This window comes from Mobula birostris, chromosome 5 (assembly GCF_030028105.1).
Source record: "Mobula birostris isolate sMobBir1 chromosome 5, sMobBir1.hap1, whole genome shotgun sequence".
Lineage (NCBI taxonomy): Eukaryota > Metazoa > Chordata > Chondrichthyes > Myliobatiformes > Myliobatidae > Mobula > Mobula birostris.
In genome coordinates this window covers 38,356,736-38,365,201 of record NC_092374.1, presented here as the reverse complement: position 1 = coordinate 38,365,201, position 8,466 = coordinate 38,356,736, and the positions used below count along the sequence as shown (strand labels likewise).

At 44.4% G+C, this 8,466-nt stretch overlaps 1 protein-coding gene across 1 annotated transcript in view; it reads right to left on the bottom strand.

Annotated features, from left to right (window-relative positions):
- Positions 1-1,192: 1,192 nt before the first annotated feature.
- LOC140197643 (uncharacterized) overlaps positions 1,193-8,466 on the bottom strand; it is a 28,179-nt gene continuing 20,905 nt past the window's right edge. Inside the window, exon 3 of the transcript XR_011885984.1 lies at positions 1,193-4,436. The gene's annotated coding sequence lies outside the window, so the exon portion shown is untranslated. The remainder of the gene's footprint in view (positions 4,437-8,466) is intronic.

Sequence of the window (8,466 nt, the reverse complement as noted above, 5' to 3'; positions counted from 1 at the left end):
ACGTTTATGAGGACAGCGTTAAATGGGCTGATGTGAGACAACATGTCGAGGTTAAGAGTGAGGATGTGCTGGAACTTTTGAAAATCATTAGGATAGATAAGTGCTCTGGTGTAGTCGCAATATACCCCAGGTCACTGCGGGAAGCGTGGATTAGAGATTGCTGCACCCTGGCTTTATCACTGGCCAGAGAAGTAGTGCCAGAGCTTTCAAATGTGGAAAATATTATTCCTGTTTAAAAAAAGTAGAGATAACTCTGAAAATTAGAGTCTAGTGAGTCTTACCTCTGTGTGCAAACTATTGGAAAAGATTCTTTGAGACATTATTTATGAGAATGTGGATACCTATTTGAAATAGTCATTCTGGCTTTCAGAGGGGCAGGTCATGTCTCAGAAGCCGTGTTGTATTTTGAGGATATGACAAAGCACATTGATAAAGGGAGACATGTTGATCTGGTAAAAATGGATTTTAATAAGGCATTTGATAGGTTTCACCATGATAGGCTATTTCAGTATCCAGGGAAAGTTGTCTGGTGTATGCAAAGTTGTTTTTTTTATCCAGAGAAGGCAGAAGATAATAATCCAGAGAGTGTTTTCTGCCTGGAGGTTGGTAACCAGTGGTGACGTGCAGGGATCTGTTCTGTGATCTGTTTTTAGTGGGTTTTTTTAGAAATGATTTGTTTGAGGAAGTGGAAGTGTGAAATTCGTAAGTTTCCAGATAATATGGAGATTGCTAGAGTTGTGGTCAGTGTAGAAGATTGTCGTAGGTTACAACAGGACATTGACAGGATGCACAACAGGGATGAGTAATGCCAGATGAAGTTCAACACGGAAAAGTTCGAAGTGATTCACTTTTGAAAGACGAATTTGAAGGCAGAGTACAGGGTTAACAGCAGGATTGTTAGCAGTGTGGTGGAACGGGGGATGTTTGGGTCCACATCCACTGATCCTGCAATTTCTCTTCACACATTGATAGGCACTTCTAAGAAGACGAATTGGGTGTCAGCCACATTAGTTAGGGGATTGAGTTCAGGAGCCATGAGGTCATATTTTAACTCTAAAAATCCTGGTTAGACCACACTTGAAATATTGTGTTCGGTTCCGAGCGCCTCATTGTGGGAAGGATGTGGAAACGATAGAAAGGGTGCAGAGGAGGTTAGATTAGATTAGATTAGATTATGAGGACACTCAGTCCTCGTTTATTGCCATATAGAAAATGCATGCATGCATTAAGAAATGATACAATGTTCCTCCAGAGTGATAGCACAAAAAAAGACAAACCAAAGACTAACACTGACAAGACCACATAATTATAACATATAGTTACAGCTGTGCAAAGCAATATCATAATTTGATAAAGAGCAGACCATGGGAACTGTAAAAAAAACTCTCAAGGTTCCGATCGACTCCCGATAGTCCCCAATAGCAGGCGGCAGAAGGGAGAAACTCCCTCTGCCATAAACCTCCAGGCACTGACAACTGTCGATGCATTGGAAGCACCTGACCACAGTCGACCCTGAGTCCGTATGAAAACTTCGAGCCTCCGACCAGCCCTTCGACACTGAGCACCGCACACCATCTCTGCGAGTGCCTTGACCCTGTCCCGGCCGCTGAGCAACAAGCAAAGCCGAGGATTCGGGGCCTTCCCCTCTGGAGATTCCGGATCACACAGCAACAGCGGCAGCGAAAAAGGCATTTCAGAAGTTTCTCCAGATGTTCCTCCGTTCTCTCACGTCTGTCTCCATCAAATCAGGATTGTGCACGGCACCCTACTTGACAGATTGCAGATATCATTCACTGGAGTGGCCGCGCAAGCCTGGATGCTGCCTGGATTAGAGAGCATGTGCTCTGATGATACTTTGAGCGAGTGAGGGGGTTTCTTTTTGGAGCAAAGGTGGATGGGAGCTGACTTGATAGAGGTGTACAAGATGATCAGAGGCATACAGTAGATCGAGTGGACAGCTAGAGACTTTTCTCCAGGGCAGAAATGGTGGTTATGACTGGAAATAATTTTATGGTGAATGGAGGAAAGTATGGGGAAAATGAAAGGTATTGGGGAATAAGCATAGACCTTACGGGTGAGTATTAAGTGGAGCAGGGCAAATTGCGAGAGATTAGGCAGGAAGGAGGGAGAGTTAACAGGGAACAGCTGTTTTTGGGCAAGTTCACATCCAACATGTGGAGGGTGTTTGAAGTCTAACTACACAGAGTACAGGATAGGTATGTTCCAATCAGAAGGAAGGACAAGGATGGCAAGGTAAGAGAACCAGGGATGTTGAGGGATGTCATGAACGTAGTCCAGAATAAAACGGAAAGTAGGTAAAGCTTAGGAAGCTAGAATCAAACAGGGACTTCAAGGATTAATATGAAGCCAGAAAAGAACTCCAAGAAATAAAAAAAAAACTCGAGGAGAATTAGGAAAGCCCACAAAAACAGCTTGGCAAGTATGACTAAAGAGAATCTCAAAGCATTCTGTACATACATCAGGAGCAAGAGGATAACAAGGGAGAGGGTGGGACCAGTCAAGGACAAAGAGGGAGGGACATATTTGCTTGGATACACAGGATGTGGCTGAGGTTTATAAGGAGTACTGTACATCAATATTTACAACAACAAGGACGTGGAGCATGTGCAGATCAAGGCGAAGAGTATTCATATGCTCGGGTATTTTGAAGTAATTGAGGAGGTAGCTTTGGGCTTTTAAATAGCATTAAGGTGGATAAACTCCAGGGCCTGATGGGATACACCACAGATTATTAGTGAAGAGATTGCTGGGGCCTTGGCCAGTATCTTTGTGCCCTCCCTAGCCACTGGCGATGTCCTGGAGGACTGGTGAGCAGCCAATGTTGATCTATTATTCAAGAAGGGAACCAGGGATAATCCTGGAATTTGTAGACTGTCAGTGGTAGGGATAGGATTTATGAGTATTTGTAAAACCATAGCTTTATTATGGGAGCCAACATGGCTTTGTTTGGAGCAAATTGTGTCTTACTAACTTGATTGATATTATAGATGATGTTACGAGGATGATTGATGAAAGTCAAGCTCAGGAAGTTGTTTTCACACACTTTTCTGAGGCCTTTGACAATGTCCCACATGGGAAGCTCATCCAAAAGATTAAGATGTATGGGATCCATGGTGAATTGGATTGAGAACCGGGTTACCCATTGAAGACAGAGGGTGGTGGTTGAAGGGAGCTATTCCAACCAGAGGTCTGGGTTAGTGGTGTTCTGCGGGGATCTGTACTGGGACCTCTGCCGTCTGTGATGTATGTAAACAACCCGGATGAAAATGTCCATGGGTGTGGATAGACTAGATAAAAGAATACAATGGGATATCTTGTCGATCAGTTGCAGATATGGGCAGAGAAATGGCAGATGGAGTTTTAAACAGGCCAAACGTGAAGTTGTGGACCTCGCTAGGACAAATGTAAACAGACGGTACACTATTCAATCCAACAGTGTCGATCAGCAGGTGGATTTTGGAGTCCAAATTCATCAGTCCCTGAAAGTGGCTACACAGATTGACAGGGGGGGTTAAGAAAGCAAATGGCATGCTTGACGTTATTAGCTGAGGTACTGAGTTCAAAAGTCAGGTGGTTATGTTGCAACTTATAAAACTCTCATTCAACTGCATGTGGAGCATTTCATACAGGTCTGGTTGCCCTATTCTAGGAAGGATGTTAAAGAGTTGAAGAGAGTGTAGAAGAGTTTACGAGGATGTTGCCAAGATTAGAGGGCTTGTGTTTGGATAAACCAGTTGTTTTCTCTGGAACGGTGGAGACAACAGAGAGGAAATCTGGTAGAGGTTTATAAGATTATGAGTGGTATAGATAGAGTAGGCAGACAGTATCTGTTTTGAGGGTTTGAAATGTCTAATGCCAGAGGAGGAGAGGGGGTAAGTTCAAAGGAGAAAGGCAACCTCTGTGTGAAAGGCAAGTTCTTTTACATCGATTTGTTGGAGCCTGGAATGAGCACCTGGGGTTTGGTAGAGGCAGATACAGTAGGGACTTTTAAGGGACTCTTAGGCGGGCACATGAGTGTGAGGAAAATGGAGGGATATTGATATTGCTTCTGAATATTGGATTCGTTTAGTCGGCCATTTGATTATTAACTCCTGTGGCCACATTTAATGAGCTAAGAACACTGAGGGCTGAAGGGCCTGTTCCTGTGCTGTACTGATCTATGTTCTGGGTCTATGTTCTGTAACACTTTTCAGTCTACAATGTTTCAATGTGATTTTCAGTTCAGTGTGTTGTTTTACCATACCGAGCTCCAGAACTTCTTTCAGCATTTTGTCCATCTTTGCCAATCCATTCCTCATTTCCACAGAGGATTCCCAAAACACTCCCTGGGACTGGGAGCCTTTCTCCATCACCAGGCTGAGGAAGAGCGGGGAATCCTCTGTCGGGGTTCCCTTCTCTGTGAGTTCTGTGATTTCCTGTAAACAATGAACGTGTTGAGTGACAGACTGAGTGAAAGAGAATGGAGAAGACCATATCAGCTCAGTGATGGGACGTCCCAGTGACACTGAGCACAGGAACAGTCACTGGGCAGCCTCTTCACCCATTCTGTAAGTTTCTGAGGTTCAGTCATTAGCAGCAAAGCACTGACTGTGGAAATTACAGATTTTGGAGTCACAGAGAACAAAACAGAGAAATAGGCCCTTCGGTCCATCTAGTCCAAGCCCAACTGATTTTTATGTATCGTTCCAACTGCATGCATCATAGCCATCTGCACCTCCCATTCTGTACTTGTATGTTGAAATCAAAGCTGCGTCTGCCACTTCCGATGGCAGCTCGTTCCACACTCTCACCAACTGCTGAGTGAAGAAGCTCCTCCCTCAGGTTTCCCTAAAATATTTCACCTCTCACCCTTAACCTATGACCTCTGGTGGATCGGGGAAAACCTGCACAGAGAGGGAAGCTGGTTGAGGATGAGGAAGGTGTGGGAGGAGGGAGAAAGCTGTTGTGGTATGGGAAGATCAAATGGGAGAAGGAAATGTAGAGTGTTTGTAGAAACACAGAAAACCTACAGCACAATACAGGTACTTCATCCCACAATGCTGTGCCGAACCTGTACCAGGGGTTATTGATCAGTTCATGGCCTAAGGTAGAAGGAGTCAATTTCAGAAAACCTAGCAAATTTATTTTTCAACATAGTCCCCTCCTACATGTACACACTTCGTCCAGCTGTCATGGAGCATACGGATCCCTTCTTTGTAGAAGTGGTCCACAGCAGGGGTGATTGATAAGTTTGTGGCGTAAGGTAGAAGGAGATAAGTTATACAGCTCTCGTTACATACTCGTGCAGTGCAACTCTTTAAGTGATTATGCAGAAAGTATGAAGTTAATAACTCATCTTTTTCTACCTTAGGCCACAAACTTATCAATCACCCCTGCTGTGGACCACTTCTGGAGGTCCAAGACGCCAACTTCTACAAAGAAGGGATCCGTGTGCTCCACCACCGCTGGAGTAAGTATGTAAATGAAGAAAAAATAAATGTGCTAGGTTTTCTAAAATTGACTCCTTCTACCTTAGGCCACGAACTTATCAATCATCCCTCATACTTACTTTAGAAATTACCTCAGGTTACCCATAAACCTCTATTTTTCTAAGCCCCATGTACCTGTCCCTACTGTATTTGCCTCCACCACTGTCGCCAGCAGCCCATTCCACATACTCACCACTCTCTGCGTAAAAAAACTAACCCCTGACATCTCCTCTGTACCTACTTCCAAGCACCTGAAAACTGCCCTCTTGTGTTAGCCATTTCAGCCCTGGGAAAATGCCTCTGACTATCCACACGATCAATGCCTCTCATCATCTTATACACCTCTACCAGGTAACCTCTCATCCTCCGTCGCTCAAAGGAGAAAAGGCCAAATTCACTCAACCTATTCTCATAAGGCATGTTTTCCAATCCAGGCAACATTCTTATAAATCTCCTCTGCACCCTTTCTATATTTTCCACATCCTTCCTTAGTGAGGTGACCAGAACTGAGCAGAGTACTCCAAATGGGGTCTGACCAGGGCCCTATATAGCTGTAACATTATCTCTTGGCTCTTGAACCCAATCCCACAGTTGATGAAGGCCAATAGACCATATGCCTTCTTAACCACACAATCAACCTGCGCAGCAGCTTTGAGTGTCCTGTGGACTTGGCCCTAAGGTCCCTCTGATCTTCCACACTGCCAAGAGTCTTACCATTAATACTATATTCTGCCATCATTTTTGACCTACGAAAATGAACCACCTCACACTTTGTTGAACTGCATCTGCCACTTCTCAGCTCAATTCTGCATCCTGTCGATGTCCTGCTATAACCTCTGACAGCCCCCCACACTATCCACAACACCCCGAACCTTTGTGTCATCAGCAAATTTACTACCCCATTCCTTCACTCCCTCATCCAGGTCTCTTATAAAAATCATGAAGAGAAGGGGTGCCAGAACCAACTTCATTCAGAATATGACCTGTCTACAACCACTCTTTGCTCTCTGTGGGCAAGCCAATTCTGGATCCACAAAGCAAGGTTCCCTTCGATCCCATGCCTCCTTACTTTCTCAATAAGTCTTGCATGGGCTACCTTATCAAATGCCTTTCTGAAATCCATATATACTACATCTACAGCTTTACCTTCATCAATGTGTTTAGTCACAACCTCAAAAAATACAATCAGGCTCAAATGGCACGACCTGCCTTTGACAAAGCCATGCTGACTATTCCTAATAATATTATGCCTCTCCAAATGTTCATAAATCCTGCTTTTCAGGATCTTCTCCATCAACATACCAACTACTGAACTAAGACTCACTGGTCTATAATTTCCTGGGCTATCTCAACTCCCTTTCTTGAATACGGGAGCGTCTGCAGCCCTCCAATCCTCCAGAACCTCTCATTATCCCCATTGATGATGCAGAGATCATTGCCAGGGGCTCAGCAGTCTAATCCATTGCCTCCCACAGTAGTCTGGAGGGTATCTTGTCCGGTCCCAGTCACTTATCCAACTTGATGCTTTCCAAAAGCTCCAGCACATCCTCTTTCTTAATGTCTATATGCTCAAGCTTTTCAGTCTGCTGTAAGTCATCCCTACAATAGAAACATAGAAAATAGGTGGAGTAGGCCATTCAGCCCTTCGAGCCTGCACCGCCATTCAGTATGATCATGGCTGATCATCCAACTCAGAACCCTGTACCAGCCTTCCCTCCATACCCCCTGATCCCTTTAGCCACAAGGGCCATATCTAACTCCCTCTTATATATAGCCAATGAACTGGCCTCAACTGTTTCCTGTGGCAGAGAATTCCACAGATTCACCACTCTCTGTGTGAAGAAGTTTTTCCTCATCTCGGTCCTAAAAGGCTTCCCCTTTATCCTCAAACTGTGACCCCTCGTTCTGGACTTCCCCAACATCGGGAACAACCTTCCTGCATCTAGCCTGTCCAATCCCTTTAGGATTTTATACGTTTCAATAAGATCCCCCCTCAATCTTCTAAATTCCAACTAGTATAGGCCTAGTCGATCCAGTCTTTCCTCATATGAAAGTCCTGCCATCCCAGGAATCAATCTGGTGAACCTTCTTTGTACTCCCTCTATGGCAAGAATGCCTTTCCTCAGATTAGGGGACCAAAACTGCACACAATACTCCAGGTGTGGTCTCACCAAGGCCTTGTACAACTGCAGTAGTACCTCCCTGTTCCTGTACTCGAATCCTCTTGCTATGAATGCCAGCATACCATTCGCCTTTTTCACTGCCTGCTGTACCTGCATGCCCACTTTCAATGACTGGTGTACAATGACACCCAGGTCTCATTGCACCTCCCCTTTTCCTAATCGGCCACCATTCAAATAATAATCTGTTTTCCTGTTTTTCCCACCAAAGTGGATAACCTCACATTTATCCACATTAAATTGCATCTGCCATGAATTTGCCCACTCACCTAACCTATCCAAGTCACCCTGCATCCTCTTAGCATCCTCCTCACAGCTAACACTGCCGCCCAGCTTCGTGTCATTTGCAAACTTGGAGATGCTGCATTTAATTCCCTCATCTAAGTCATTGATATATATTGTGAACAATTGGGGTCCCAGCATTGAGCCTTGCGGTACCCCACTAGTCACTGCCTGCTATTCTGAAAAGGTTCCGTTTATTCCCACTCTTTGCTTCCTGTCTGCCAGCTAATTCTCTATCCACATCAATACCTTACCCCCAATACCATGTGCTTTAAGTTTGCACACTAATCTCCTGTGTGGGACCTTGTCAAAAGACTTTTGAAAATCCAAATATACCACATCCACTGGTGCTCCCCTATCCACTCTACTAGTTACATCCTCAAAAAATTCTATGAGATTCGTCAGACATGATTTTCCTTTCACAAATCCATGCTGACTTTGTCCGATGATTTCACCGCTTTCCAAATGTGCTGTTATCACATCTTTGATAACTGACTCTAGCATTTTCCCCACCA